Source organism: Bufo bufo, chromosome 3 (genome assembly GCF_905171765.1).
Source record: "Bufo bufo chromosome 3, aBufBuf1.1, whole genome shotgun sequence".
NCBI classification, from domain to species: Eukaryota; Metazoa; Chordata; class Amphibia; order Anura; family Bufonidae; genus Bufo; species Bufo bufo.
Genome location: NC_053391.1, coordinates 444,737,766 through 444,753,997, shown reverse-complemented (window position 1 = coordinate 444,753,997; position 16,232 = coordinate 444,737,766). Strand labels below are relative to the sequence as shown.

Below are 16,232 nucleotides of genomic sequence, written 5' to 3'. Positions count from 1 at the left end.
GGGACAATGGATGGCATAGAGGGGCAGATGGGAGTGGGGGACATGGCATGAAGGCAGGGGCTGATCTGATGGCACTGGAGGAGTGGGAGACATGGTAATTGGGCTGGCAATGGATAGCATGGAGGGGCTGATGGCACTGGGGGAGTGGGGGACATTGTGGATGGCATGGAGGGGCTGATCTGATGGCACTGGGAGTGGGGGACATGGTGGATGGCATTGAGGCACTGGGGAAGGGGGACATGGCAATGAATGGCACTGGGGGAGTGGGGGGACATTGCATGGAGGGCGCTGATCTGATGGCACTGGGGGAGTGGGAGACATGGCAATTGGGCTGGCAATGGATGGCATAGAGGGGCAGAAGAACAGCCTGCTGGAGTATACCATATTGGGTATAGCCAGATACAACCAGCTATATGCTCTCATTGACTATAATGTGGTCCAAGGCCATCTGGCCATGTTCCAGCATACATTTTTTGTCCTGCCAAAACCCAGCTTGAATGCTGTAACAAGGCCGGACCCATTACAGTCAATGGCTGCAGCAACCGGCAGTATCCAGATATACCCGATACAGTACATTCTGGCTGTTCTTCTGACAGAATGTATATTGCTACAGTGAAAGAAGCCTTATGTGTGTGCAATTATTTACTATACCACTGTAAGAAATAAAAAATATTGTTTTTATAAAGCAATACGTTATTTTTAAGAAGGTTTTTCTTATTAGAGTACTCAATTAATTGTAAAAATAATCGGTAGAATACTCGATTACTGACAATCGTTTGCTGCAGCCCTCGTCAGCACTGAATATAGCAGCTGCACCTTTTACATTTTTAGACTTGCACATGATTCTCTGCATTTTCAGGGCATACATATAAAGCTTTTCTAACTTTTTCTGAGAAAATAATTTTAAGAAATCTATAAATTTAAGTGTATACTATTGTTTTTCAGTTATTAAATGCATAGTTCATTACATACTTAGAACAATTTGTGAAATTCCTGACATTTTCTAAATTGTTCTATCTAGAAGGGTACTTTCACACTTGCGGCAGAAGAATCCGGCAGGCAGTTCCGTCGCCGGAACTGCCTGCTTTATCCGTCAAAACGTATGCCAACTAATGGCATTTGTAAAACTGATCAGGATCAGTCTACAAATGCATTGAAATGCCGGATCAGTCTTTCCAGTGTCATCCGGAAAAACGGATCCGGCATTTATTGCATTGCAGTATTTTAAATGCCAGATCCGGCACTAATACATTCCTATGGAAAAAAAATGCCGGATCCGGCATGTGTTCCAGATTTTTGGCCGGAGATAAAACCGTAGCATGCTGCGGTTTTATCTTTTGCCTGATCAGTCAAAAAGACTGAACTGAAGACCCCCTGAACGGAATGCTCTCCATTCAGAATGCATGGGGAGAAAACTGATCAGTTATTTTCTGGTAGAGAGCCCCTAGGACGGAACTCTATGCCAGAAAAGAACAACGCAAGTGTGAAAGTAGCCTTAGTGGCCCGATTACTGACATGATGGCGAGAAAAAGCCCAATGTTATCATTTTTCTACAGTACATTCGTTATTACTAATTATTGGCCATTCATAAATGAGTCGGAAACGGGGTCGGACTGTGATAAAAAGCAGGACGCAGAGTCTGAACTTTGGCTTACTGACTCCACAGCCCTGGTAGTGACTAAATATACTGTACACTAAAGAGGTCAAATCACACATGGTGCCCAAGTGACAATTTCAGACAATCGGTATATACAGTATCAGAAAGTGATTTTCCAGCCTTTTTAATTCTAGGCCCTTACTCATGAAGAATAAGAGGACTTTTCAATTATATGTTAAAGGGGTTTTCCGAGAAGTTCATACTGATGACCTCTCCTCTGGATAGGTCATCAGTATCTGATTGGTGGAGGTCCGGACGCCTGGGAACCCTGCCGATCAGCTGTTTGAGAAGGCAGCTGTGCTCACAGTAGCGCGGCGGCCTTCTCTGTGCGTTCCCTAGACCAGTGACGACACATTTATCGGTCACCTGGCCTAGGTGCAGCTCAGTCCCATAGAAGAAGAGAAAGGGGGCTGAGCGCGATACCAAGTACAAAAACACTGTGCTTGGTGAGAAGGGAACGGCACGCATAGGAGCACTGGTGCCTTCTCAAACAGCTGATCCATAGGGGTCTCAGACTCCCATCGATCAGATCCAGAGGATAGGTCATCCATATTAAAATCTCAGAAAACCCTTTTAAGGAAAAATAAGTCCTCCCTTACTATGGTGTCCACTAAACTGCACACTGGGTGCCATCTGTAACAGGTCCACCTCTGGAGGAGTGCCTTTTATAATAATACTGGTGGCATATGTGACATGGTTTTGTATGCCACAAAGCTGCAACTTCAAAGAGCAAAGAGTGCGTTTCTGCCAACCATCTATGGGCACCAACCTCTGTGCTCCCCAGAGACCCCATGAACAAAGTGTCAGCAGAACTAGCAAAGTTCGTGCCACTACAGCTCCTGTCTGGCCTGCCTTAGGACTCATTCACATAACCATGTTTGGACCAGGAAACACAGCCCGAGTATTGGCCACATGTCCTGGACTGACCACTGCTCCCTTGCCCTGAACGGATTGCGCTAACCTCATTACGTGAGTACTGTAAATCAGACCCGCCATCAGGTAGTAACTGACTGTATCCTAAAACACTAGGATACAGTCAGTTCAAGGGAGCCACAGTCAATACATGGACCGATCGCGGTCATGTGGATCAGCCTTTGTTCAGGTACCTCTGTAACCCACAAGAATACGAGATGGGGCAGATTAAAGTAAAACATGCCTGATGCCAATTCTCCACCATGGTAGACGCTAGGAGACGGTCACATGAGAGTTCAGCTAATGTATATATCGGAGGTGTACGGTCAGCTTCAAAGTATTTGAAGGATAGGTCAGAACCAGAGAAGAATATTGTATATACATACATATAATGCATCCAGATTACTAATAGCATAACATGACATGAGAAGGAACAATCTAATACAATATCCGAGATCATTACTACATGTGGCCAAAAACTCAACTATCCAATGATCCTGCATGTCACCCATACAGGCAAAGGTTCCTAGTTCTTTTCCTCAGTCACCACACAGGTTTACGTAGACCACGTACCTCCAGTTTACAGTGCATTAGAACAACTTCCACCGCAATAATGAGACGGACACTCGTCACACAGCTTCCAAAGTATACATTAACTCAAGTGCTATTGCCCCATACATCTGCTTCCTGGGCAGTGCTTCCTCTGTAGGCCACGTACATGTATCTTCTGGTTCCTCATGTGCTGCACAGCGCAGACAAGGCAATCACTAGATTATTCAGTAACCGCTAGAAAGAGGTCCGCTCCCCAGTCAGTCCTCCTTAACCCTCTCACTGCCCTAACATTTTACATCAGTGACTACATGTAGGTATGTTCACAAGATCATCAAAACTCAAGAGATCAAAAATGTTCACAGTTCAGATGCTGGTAATCGTTTGAGTTCTTGGGTCGACAAGTGTTCTGATCAGACGCAACGGATGACTATCTACTCAACAACTGCTCCTCATAGCAGAAAAAAGTAACATAGTAAATAAGGCCGAAAAAAGACATTTGTCCATCCAGTTCGGCCTGTCATCCTGCAAGTTGATCCAGAGGAAGGCAAAAAAAAAAAAAAACCCTGTGAGGTAGATCCAATTTTCCCCACTTTAGGGGAATAAAAAATTCCTTCCCGACTCCAATCAGGCAATCAGAATAACTCCCTGGATCAACGACCCCTCTCTTGGGTCAAAAAATTAGACAAGCATTAGGTCAAAATGTCAAGCATTTCAGCCAACCACAGTTTTACTATTTTAAATGATCGTTTGCAATGTCCCAATAGCTGTCGACCAAAAAAAGGGGATAGCTCACCTTTTTTATTTGGCTAGTCATCAGTTGCAACTATGATTGTATGGCAAGAATGTCACTTGGCAAACTTCTGTTTGTTTGCTTTTTTCACGCTAGGTCCTTGATCTGACAGCTTAAAAAGGGGTTGACCAACTTCATATAGTTTTTATTTTTTTAAATAACCCCCCTCCACCCAGCAGACTTGTTGGGTTAAGCATACTTTCCTAGTCCTGAATGCTCTGTTCTGGCTCCATGAGTCCACCACTGTCTTCACTGCATTTCAGTCCCCGCTTGTCCCACAGACTGGTGTTGGGGTGTGGAGCATTTGAAAAACTGTATGAAGTTGGACAACCCTTTTAAGATACCTCAAATACCCATCTCTCTCTACTCCCCCATTGCATCACTCCATGGCTCTTAACGTCTGACTGTACTATGATGTAACTGGTGCTTGCACAGTACAGGTCTTCTTTACTGTGCAGGAATGAGATGCCCGAGGGTAGGTTCGGCAGAGAAAAGCCTCTCAGAGTTCACCGGATCTGGCCTAGCTAGATGCAGCCATTCACCACCGGACCCCATTCAGAGCTCATGCACACGGCTATAGCAGTTTTTGCAGTCTGCAAAACACGGATATTCGTGCATGAGCCATGACTCCTTCCGGCAAAATGCCAGCTTTCCGTTGGGCAAAAACCAAGCGGGTCCTATAGTCATGAATGGGGCTAGAGATGAACTGCTGTATCTGATGAACTCTAACAGGATATTCCCTGCAGGAACAGAATGCTGGATCCAATAAATGTATAAAACCTTTATAAAGCAGGTACCGTAATTCCGGCACACGCCACAGGCGTGAGATTATGGGGCCAAGCAAGAACAGCACACAGGCATTTGTCCGGGTTAGCCTACAAGGGAAAGGAGGGACAGATGTTTGGTACACTGAGGGGATGGGCTCACTGTCTACTCAAGCCCTACATCAGGCATCCTCAACGTGCGGCCCTCCAGCCGTTTTAAAACTACAACTCCCACAATGCCTTGCTGTAGGCTGATGCCTGTAGGCTGTTCGGGCATGCTGGGAGTTGTAGTTTTGCAACAGCTGGAGGGCCGCAGTTTGAGGATGCCTGCTCTACATGCAACAAATATGCAAATACAAGCTGAGAAACTCCCTTTATATGATGTCATTTCTTGCTTTTGATGTGTTAGTATTCTAGCATTGTGATCCCTCTAGAGGCCTAAAGGGGTGCACTGAATAAGTCCTATCCCACGGCAAAATCCATATATTGAGACTTTGATGCCGAATTGCCTATTGGCTTGGTTAAATTTTTTGCTACATGTGGATATAGTCTTAAAGGGGTTTTCCCTCTCTTTAGATACTGATGACCTATCCTCCGGACAGGTCATCAATATAAGATCATGGGGGTCTAACACCTATCACCCCAACCAATCAGCTGATTTTGGCAAGCACTGGCAACAAAACAGAAGATGGAGCCAGAAGCAGAAAGCTCCGTCCATGAAGACAGTAGACTTCCACTTGAATGGGAGCTGAGATGCAGTACGCCAGCACAGGCATGACACAACGGGCAGAGCCTTCTACTTCCAGTTCCGTCCACTGCTTTGTCCATGGACAGAGCTTTCTGCTCCATCTTCTGCACTGTTTCCAGTGCCTACTGCTGTTGAAAACAAAGAAAAGTGGGGGTGCCTGGTGGCGGACCCCCACTGATCTGAAATTGATGACCCATCCAGAGGATAAATCATCAATATCTAAAGAGTGGGGGAAAAAAGCTGGCCATACATATTAGATGCATATCAGTCGAGCCCGGAGATTCTGCAGGTTTCGCCATCCATCTAAAGCAGTGTGTGATTTTCATCTCTAGAGTGCGAGTACTCATTGCTTGCCAGCTGTTGGGTCCCTTTCACACGAGCGAGTTTTCCGCGCGGGTGCAATGCGTGACGTGAACGCATAGCACCCGCACTGAATCCTGACCCATTCATTTCAATGGGTCTGTGTACATGAGCGTTAATTTTCACGCTTCAGTTCTGCGTTGCGTGAAAATCGCAGCATGTTCTATATTCTGCGTTTTTCACGCAGCCCTTGCCCCATAGAAGTGAATGAGGCTGCGTGAAAAACGCATTGCATCCGCAAGCAAGTGCGGGTGCGATGCGTTTTTCACTGATGGTTGCTAAGAGATGTTGTTTGTAAACCTTCAGTTTTTTATCACGCGCGCGAAAAACGCATCAAAACGCATTGCACCCGCGCGTAAAAAAAACTGAACAACTAAACGCAATCGCAGACAAAACTGACTGAACTTGCTTGCAAAATAGTGCGAGTTTCACTGAACGCACTCTGAACGCATCCGGCCCCAATCCGCAACGCCCGTGTGAAACCAGCCTTAGGCCTCTTTCACACGGGCGTTGCGGAAAAAGGTGCGGGTGCGTTGCGGGAACACCCGCGATTTTTCCGCGCGAGTGCAAAACATTGTAATGCGTTTTGCACTCGCGTGAGAAAAATCGCGCGTGTTTGGTACCCGAACTTCTTCACAGAAGTTCGGGCTTGGGATCGGTGTTCTGTAAATAGTATTATTTTCCCTTATAACATGGTTATAAGGGAAAATAATAGCATTCTGAATACAGAATGCTAAGTAAAACAGGGCTGGAGGGGTTAAAAAAAAATAAAAAAAAATCATTTAACTCACCTTAATCCACTTGCTCGCGATGCCCGGCATCTCCGTCTGACTCTTTACTGTATAGGACCTGTGGTGAGCATTAACTATAGTTTAAGGACCTGGGATGACGCCACTCTGGTCATCACATGGTACGTCACATGATCTTTTACCATGGTGAATCACCATGGTAAAAGATCATGTGACGTACCATGTGATGACTAGAGTGACGTCATCCCAGGTCCTTAAACTATAGTTAATGCTCACCACAGGTCCTATACAGTAAAGAGTCAGACGGAGATGCCGGGCATCGCGAGCAAGTGGATTAAGGTGAGTTAAATGATTTTTTATTTTTTTTTAACCCCTCCAGCCCTGTTTTACTTAGCATTCTGTATTCAGAATGCTATTATTTTCCCTTATAACCATGTTATAAGGGAAAATAATAAGGTTCGGGTCTCCATCCCGATCGTCTCCTAGCAACCGTGCGTGAAAATCGCACCGCATCCGCACTTGCTTGCGGATGCTTGCGATTTTCACGCAACCCCATTCATTTCTATGGGGCCTGCGTTACGTGAAAAACGCACAAAGAGGAGCATGCTGCGATTTTCACGCAACGCAAAAGTGATGCGTGAAAATCACCGCTCGTGTGCACAGCCCCATAGAAATGAATGGGTCAGTATTCAGTGCGGGTGCAATGCGTTCACCTCCCGCATCGCATCCGCGCGGAATACTCGCTCGTGTGAAAGGGGCCTTAGTGTCATTGCCCGCATCCGCACGACCTAAATGAATCGCTGCTTCACAAGAGAAAAGTGTTCTGTGAGTCAGAGCACGCTGCAACATGAGTGTGGACCGAACCTGCACTTTTCTCTTGTGAAGCAAGATGCGGGCAATGACACTAACAGCTGGCACGCAATGAGTACTCGCACTCTAGAGATGAAACTCACACAATTATCTGAGGAAGAAGTGCGTTTATTTTGGACTATCATTCCCTGCAATCGTATGTTACACATAACAGAGTGCCGCGGGGGTTAAGAGTGTGGAAAGACATCTCACAATATCAGGACGATATTGAAAACAAAAAATAAGGAACAACGGAAAAATACATACGTCGTGTGAAAGAGGCCTAATACAGAGCCTAACCATAATACTGACCCTAACCTTATTACTAATCCTCATTCTAATACAGACTCCTAACTGTAATACCTAATAATAACGGTAACCCTAATACTGACCCTATTATTAATCGTAACCCTAAGGGCTCATGCACAAGACCGTATGTATATTGCGGTCCGCAAAAAATACGGATGCCGTCCGTGTGCATTCTGTATTTTGTGGAATCGAACAGCTGGCCCTTCATAGAACAGTACTATCCTTGTCCGTAATGCGTACAATAGGACGTGTTTATTTTGTGGCTAAACAGACATACGGAAACAGGATGCACACGGAGTGACTTCATTTTTTTTGGGCGGAAACATTGAAATGAATGGTTCCACATGCAGTCTGCAAAAAAAATAAAAATGAACGGACACGGAAAGAAAATATGTTCGTGTGCATGAGCCCTAAAACTGACCCAACACTTAAGGGTCATGCACACGAACATATTTTCTTTCAGTGTTCGTTCCGTTTTTTGTTTTTTTTGCGGAACCATTCATTTCAATGGGTTCGCAAAAAACTAAAAATATATAAATAAAAATATAAAGATGGAAGTTACTCCGTGTGCATTCTGTTTCCGTATGTCTGTACTGCAAAAAAATAGAACATATCCTATAATTGTCCATATTACGGACAAGGATAGGACTGTTCTATTAGGGGCCAGCTGTTCCGTTCCGCAAAATACGAAATGCACACGGACGTCATCCGTATTTTGTTGTGGATCCGTTTTTTTGCGGACCACAAAATACATAGTTATGTGCATGAGCCCTTACCCTAAGGCAGGGGTCTCCAAACCCCGGCCCGCGGGCCACATCCGGCCCGATTGTGCGTTCGATCCGGCCCGCCCGCAGCTGGCAGGTTGCAGGAACCAAATCCGCACAACCGCCCAGGGGCGTAACGATCGCGGTCGCAGAGGATGCGACCGCGACCGGGCCCGGCGGTGGGGGGGGCCCGCAGCTCTGTCGCCCCATCGCAAGTAATTTTAACATTTTTATGTAAATGGCTGGTCGCTTGGGCCCCCGGCCTCTGTGAGTAGTTGCGCCGCCCCACCAACCCCAGCCCTGCCTCCATCCATTCGGGCTCCGCCTCCACCCATTCAGGCCTGGTGGCGCTGTGATATCGCGCCAGCCAGGTCTCGCGGGATCACACAACGCACGCTGGAAGACAGGATTGTGGGCTGCAAGCAAGAGCAAGAAGGCGGGAGCGGAGCAGTCTGACGAGGTAAGTATTTTTTTTTTAAATGTGCACATCACCACTGCCTGGCTATAACTCACAGGGGGGCACCTGGCATGGAACTAAATGTCAGGCAAGAAATCCTCCACAGGGGACCAATGGGGAACAAAAATATATTTCAATAAGAAAAAAAGGCAAAAAAAATGGAAAAAAAATTAAACAGATAACAGAGGGGGCAAAAATGCAATATATACACACAGGGGATAAATGATTATGGAATATATACAGAGGGGGCAAAAATGGATATATACAGGGCCCCTCTATTTATATCCATTTTGCCCCCTCTGTATATATTCCATTTTCCCCTCTTTATCGATATTCCACTTTCCCCACCTGTGGAGCAAAATTGTATATATCTTATTTTGCCCCCTCTCACATTGTATATATTCTGAGTGAGAGGGGGCAAAATAAAATGTATTGTGAGTGAGAGGGGGCAAAATAAAATGTATTGTGAGTGAGAGGGGGCAAAATAAAATGTATTGTGAGTGAGAGGGGGCAAAATAAAATGTATTCTGAGTGAGAGGGGGCAAAATAAAATGTATTCTGAGTTTGCTGACATTGCTGTTCTGATGGGGACATTGCTGTGCTGATGGGGACACCGCTGATGGGGACATTGCTGTGCTGATGGGGACACCGCTGATGGGGACATTGCTGTGCTGATGGGGACAACGCTGATAGGGACACGGGTGTCCCCATCAATGGTGTCCCCATCAGTGGTGTCCCCATCAGCACAGCAATGTCCCCAACAGCAGCGTCCCCATCAGTGGTGTCCCCATCAGCACAGCAATGTCCCCAACAGCAGCGTCCCCATCAGTGGGTGTCCCCATGATGGGAATATTGTTTTTCTGATGGGAATATTGTTTTTTTGATGGGAATATTTTTTTTTTTATGGTAATATATTGCTTTTCTGATGGGGACATTGCTGTTCTGATTTGGCCATTGCTGTTCTGATGGGGACACCGCTGATAGGGACACGGGTGTCCCCATCAATGGTGTCCCCATCAGCCGCGTCCCCAACAGCAGTGTCCCCATCAGCTGCTAATGGGGACTCCGCTGATGGGGACATTGCTGTTCTGATGGGGACATCGTTGATGGGGACATTGCTGTGCTTAAGGGTGACACGGCTGATGGGGACATTGCTGTGCTGATGCTGACATTGCTGTGCTGATGCTGACATTGCTGTGCTGATGCTGACATTGCTGTGCTGATGCTGACATTGCTGTGCTGATGCTGACATTGCTGTGCTGATGCTGACATTGCTGTGCTGATGGGGACATTGTTGTGCTGATGCTGACATTGTTGTGCTGATGCTGACATTGCTGTGCTGATGCTGACATTGCTGTGCTGATGCTGACATTGTTGTGCTGATGGGGACATTGTTGTGCTGATGCTGACATTGCTGTGCTGATGCTGACATTGCTGTGCTGATGCTGACATTGCTGTGCTGATGCTGACATTGCTGTGCTGATGCTGACATTGCTGTGCTGATGCCGACATTGCTGTGCTGATGGGGACATTGCTGTGCTGATGGGGACATTGCTGTGCTGATGGGGACATTGCTGTGCTGATGGGGACATTGCTGTGCTGATGCTGACATTGCTGTGCTGATGCTGACATTGCTGTGCTGATGCTGACATTGCTGTGCTGATGCTGACATTGCTGTGCTGATGCTGACATTGCTGTGCTGATGCTGACATTGCTGTGCTGATGGGGACATTGCTGTGCTGATGGGGACATTGCTGTGCTGATGGGGACATTGCTGTGCTGATGGGGACATTTTTGTGCTGATGGGGACACCGCTGATAGGGACACGGGTGTCTTTGCGTTGTTTTGCTAAAGTTTTTTCTCTTTTGTTCTCAGTCATATCATGCTGATTACAAAAACGATCCATGTAAAATATATACATTTAATTTAATACATAACTGATTTTTTTTTCCGGCCCCCGAATACTTGTAAAATCTTCAATGTGGCCCTCCTGTTGAAAAGTTTGGAGACCCCTGCCCTAAGGGATCATGCACACAAATGTATGCATTTTATGGTCCGAACCCCCCCCCCCCCCCCCCCCCCCAAAAAGACAGATGTCTGTGTGACAACCGTATTGCATTTTTTTTTTGCGGATCCATTGTAACAATGCCTGTCCTTATCTGCAACATGAACAATAATAGGATATAGCTACGCTATACCTGCATTCCTGAGCGCTATTGTAGGCCTTCAATACTGATCATGGGGGTCTGAACTCTCCCACCAATCGGCACAGTGATGCCAAGTCATGCACCCTGATTTTTGGTCACACAGACACAATGGAGGACATTTACTAATCATTTTATGCCACTATATTGATGTAAAAAAGTCACCGATTATGGCGCATGACATATGTGTATTATAATTTGCAACTTTTTAAGCTTCTTGGCACTGTTCTGGAGCAACGTCCACCACATCCTCACTCAAGTATGGCAGAGCGGATTAACCCCATAGATGCTGCAGGTGATTAGGCACTACGGCATCTAGGGGGTTAACAGGGCAGCAGAGTTGATGATATAATCATAATTCAGTCCTATGCATTCGGCACAGTACTAAGATTTCACTGTCACAGCGCCATCTATTGGAATGATAACCTTGATCCTGTGTTAGCTGTTGGAAATGAGGAGAAGCACAGCGCCCTCTAGTGGACATACAGAGTCACTGTCTGTTCAGTCAGGAAGTAGACAACATTTTGCATGCTGCACCACGCCCACCGCTGCTCATTTAAATGAATCTGAATGTTAGTACAATGTTAAAATGTAAATTCAAATGGGCTTTCTTTTTCATTTTACTTTTGGCATGGAAAATACCTGCAAGAGATGAAATTGAAATCTCAATCTACCATTTTCAGCTTCTACTTTTTTTCATTTGATTTATCATTTTGACATGAAAAACCCACTATAGGAAGAAGAGAATTAATTGACAAAGTGCAAATTTAAAATGAAATAGGCTGTTTATTTTTGCATTTATTTTTGACACTTATTACCCACACTGGAGTTGGAAAAGAAAATTCAAATGGAGAAATTTAATTTTCTTTTTAATTTTGCCATGCATTTTGCAGACACTGGATGAAATTAAAATGTTAAAACGTTATTTTAATTATAATTTTAGGTTTTTCAATTTCATTTTAATTTTGGCAGGTTTTACCTCCCATACAAGTCTAAGGCCCCTTTCACACGGACGAGTTTTCCGCGCGGATGCGATGCGTGAGGTGAACGCATTATACCCGCACTGAATCCCGACCCATTCATTTCTATGGGGCTGTGCACATGAGCGGTGATTTTCACGCATCACTTGTGCGTTGCGTGAAAATCGCAGCAAGCTCTATTTTGTGCGTTTTTCAAGCAACGCAGGCCCCATAGAAGTGAATGGGGCTGCGTGAAAATTGCAAGCATCCGCAAGCAAGTGCGGATGCGGTGCGATTGTCACGCACGGTTGCTAGGAGACGATCGGGACCCGATCATTATTATTTCCCCTTATAACATGGTTATAAGGGAAAATAATAGCATTCTGAATACAGAATGCATAGTACAATAGGGCTGGAGGGGTTAAAAAATAAATAAATAATAATTTAACTCTCCTTAATCCACTTGTTCGCGCAGCCGGCATCTCTTCTGTCTTCATCTGTGAGGAAAAGGACCTTTGATGACGTCACTGCGATCATCACATGGTCCGTCACATGATCCATCACCATGGTAAAAGATCATGTGATTGACCATGTGATGAGCGCAGTGACGTCATCAAAAGGTCCTTTTCCTCACAGATGAAGACAGAAGAGATGTCGGCTGCGCGAACAAGTGGATTAAGGGGAGTTAAAAAAAAAATTTAACCCCTCCAACTCTGTATTCAGAATGCTATTATTTTCCCTTATAACCATGTTATAAGGGGAAATAATACAATCTACACAACCTTGAACCCAAACCTGAACTTCTGAAGTTCGGGTCTGGGTACCACATTCAGTTTTTTATCACACGCGTGCAAAACGCATTGCACCCGCGCGATAAAAACTAAACGGAACGCAATCGCAGTCAAAACTGACTGCAATTGCGTACCTACTCGCGCGGGTTTGCCGCAACGCATCCGGACACGCTCGTGTGAAAGAGGCCTAAGTATTTTAGGATGAACTTATCGTGCTATTTATGCCGAAAAATGTATAACGTATAAAAGTTAATCAGCAAGTTATGTGCACCCCAAAATGCCTCCATCAAAAACTACAACAAACCTTGCAAGGCTACATACTTAAAAATGAATAAAAATTATTAGTTCCAGCTCTTGGAAGAGGACGATGAAATTTTAAAAAAAATAAAATAGCTTAGTCAGTAAGGCCCAACACAGGCTGGTCACTAACGGGTTAAAAGTAATACTACTTTCACATGAGCATATTAAGTGATAGTGTATTTTATGTTGTCTTTTCATCTGTATTTTCTCCCACACTGCAGATACAACCACAGAACAGGTTTTTATTGAGGCAGCACTGCCCTCTACTGGACGCCAAGTGATGTGTCAGCTCCTGGTGAGAAGAAGACAGCTCAGCATGTGTCAGTATCCTTAAAAGGAAATCTTATATGCAGCCACTACTGGCAAGGAAGGAAACTAGGGATCAGACACCTCAAGGGAACCACTACATAACATATCACTGAAATCGTGAACTATTAAACTTAGTTTTTAATAGATGCCAGACTAAAGAATGTCTCCACAGGACCAGAAACAACAACGATACTAAATACAGGGCCCCAAAAAACAAAACCACCAAGAAGAAACAAATAAATCATCTATATCGGCCCATGGAAAAAGTGAGTGGCTCCGTCACGAGCCTTGGCTATATCACTATTAATTCACTGACCCCATCACACAGTGCCCCTCTGATGATACCCCGAATTGGTATTTCTGGGCATTATCATCCCTTATGTTATATTAACACCCACCCCCAGTGAACCCAGATGGGGGAAACGCATAGGATTAACAACTTGACATTTTCAGTTTGATATAACAGCATAGAGTTAGGCCCCTTTCACACGGGTGTTGCGGGGAAAAAGTGCGGGTGCGTTGCGGGAACACGCGCGCATGTTTGGTACCGGTGTTCTGTAGATTGTATTATTTTCCCTTATAACATGGTTATAAGGGAAAATAATAACATTCTGAATACAGAATGCAAAGTAAAACAGCGCTGGAGGGGTTAAAATAAATAAATAAATTTAACTCACCTTAGGCCTCTTTCACACTTGCGTTGTTGGGATCCGGCATGCACTTCCGTTGCCGGAATTACACGCCGGATCCGGAAAAACGCAAGTGTACTGAAAGCATTTGAAGACGGAACCGTCTTCCAAATGCGTTCAGTGTTACTATGGCACCCAGGACGCTATTAAAGTCCTGGTTTCCATAGTAGGAGCGGGGAACGGGGAAGCGGTATACTTACAGTCCGTGCGGCTCCCGGGGCGCTCCAGAATGACGTCAGAGCGCCCCATGCGCATGGATGACGTGATCCATGCGCTTGGGGCGCCCTGACGTCACTCTGGAGCGCCCGGGGAGCCGCACGGACGGTAAGTACACTGCTCCCCCGCTCCCCGCTACACTTTACCATGGCTGCCAGGACTTTAGCGTCTTGGCAGCCATGGTAACCACTCTGAAAAAGCTAAATGTCGGCTCCGGCAATGCGCCGAAACGACGTTTAGCTTAAGGCCGGATCCGGATCAATGCCTTCCAATGGGCATTAATTCCGGATCCGGCCTTGCGGCAAGTGTTCCGGATTTTTGGCCGGAGCAAAAAGCGCAGCATGCTGCGGTATTTTCTCCGGCCAACAAACGTTCCGTACCGGAACTGAAGACATCCTGATGCATCCTGAACGGATTACTCTCCATTCAGAATGCATGGGGATAATCCTGATCAGGATTCTTCCGGCATAGAGCCCCGACGACGGAACTCTATGCCGGAAGAAAAGAACGCAGGTGTGAAAGAGCCCTTAATCCACTTGATCGCGCAGCCCGGCATCTCCTTCTGTCTTCTTCTTTGTTGATTGCAGGAACAGGTGACGTCACTCTGGTCATCACATGATCCCCATCACCATGGTAAAAGATCATGTGATGGATCATGTGATGACCGGAGTGACGTCACCACAGGTCCTGTTCCTGCAATCAGCAAAGATGAAGACAGAAGAGAAGCCGGGCTGCGCGATCAAGTGGACTAAGGTGAGTTAAATTATAATATATATTTTTAACCCCTCCAGCGCTATTTTACTATGCATTCTGTATTCAGAATGCTATTATTTTCCCTTATAACCATGTTATAAGGGAAAATAATAATGATCGGGTCTCCATCCCGATCGTCTCCTAGCAACCGTGCGTGAAAATCACACCGCATCCGCACTTGCTTGCGATTTTCACGCAACCCCATTCATTTCTATGGGGCCTGCGCTACGTGAAAAACGCACAATATAGAGCATGCTGCGATTTTCACGCAACGCACAACTGATGCGTGAAAATCACCTCTCATGTGAACAGCCCCATAGAAATGAATGGGTCGGGATTCAGTGCGGGTGCAATGCCTTCAACTCACGCATCGCATCCGTGCGGAATACTCGCCCGTGTGAAAGGGGCCTTATAGGAGTTTTCCAAGATGTTTTAATTGATGACCTATCCTCTGGTGCTCGCAGTGGCGGTGCGGCCTTCTCTCAGCTGTTCCTAGGCTGTGAGATAAGTTCATCGGTCACAGCTCAGCACCATAGAAGTATACCAAGCACAGGCGCTCTACAATACTCTATAAGGGGATCCGGCATACATGTCGGATTTCGGACGGACAAAAAATGCTGCATGTAGTAGATGTGGCCTTACCCATCATTTATCAAGCGTCCCAAATGCCTTAGGACAGGGGTGTACAAGTTACAGGAGACTTTAAACTCCAGTAACACAGTTACAGGAACCCGTTTGACTTAATTTTTCTTATTGCGGCCCACATATGGCGGGTCCGCAATACACGGGCACTGGCCCGCGTACACTCCACATCACGGATGCAGACGCATTGACTTGAATGGGTCCGCAATCACGGAGATGCAGAACAGAAGCACGGATCGGAACCCCACAGAAGCACTACGGAGTGCTTCCGTGGCGTTTCTATCCGTGCCTCTGCACTGCAAAGAAATAGAACTTGTTCTATTTTTTTGCGGTGCGGACGGATCACGGACCCATTCAAGTTGAATCGGTATCGATCTGTCCCGGCCGCTACACGGATAATGCCCGTGCATTGGGGACAGCAAATTGCGGTCCCCAATGCACGGAACGGATGCACAACG

General features: G+C 45.8%; 1 protein-coding gene across 2 annotated transcripts in view; it reads right to left on the bottom strand.

Annotated features, from left to right (window-relative positions):
* LIMS1 (LIM zinc finger domain containing 1) overlaps nucleotides 1–16,232 on the bottom strand; it is a 78,602-nt gene that overhangs the window by 42,997 nt on the left and 19,373 nt on the right. The window contains exon 1 of one of the 2 annotated variants that reach the window (XM_040425066.1): nucleotides 3,143–3,278. The exons of the other annotated variant lie outside the window; for it this stretch is intronic. The gene's annotated coding sequence lies outside the window, so the exon portion shown is untranslated. Of the gene's footprint in view, nucleotides 1–3,142; nucleotides 3,279–16,232 lie in introns of those variants that run through there. 2 annotated transcript variants of the gene reach the window in all.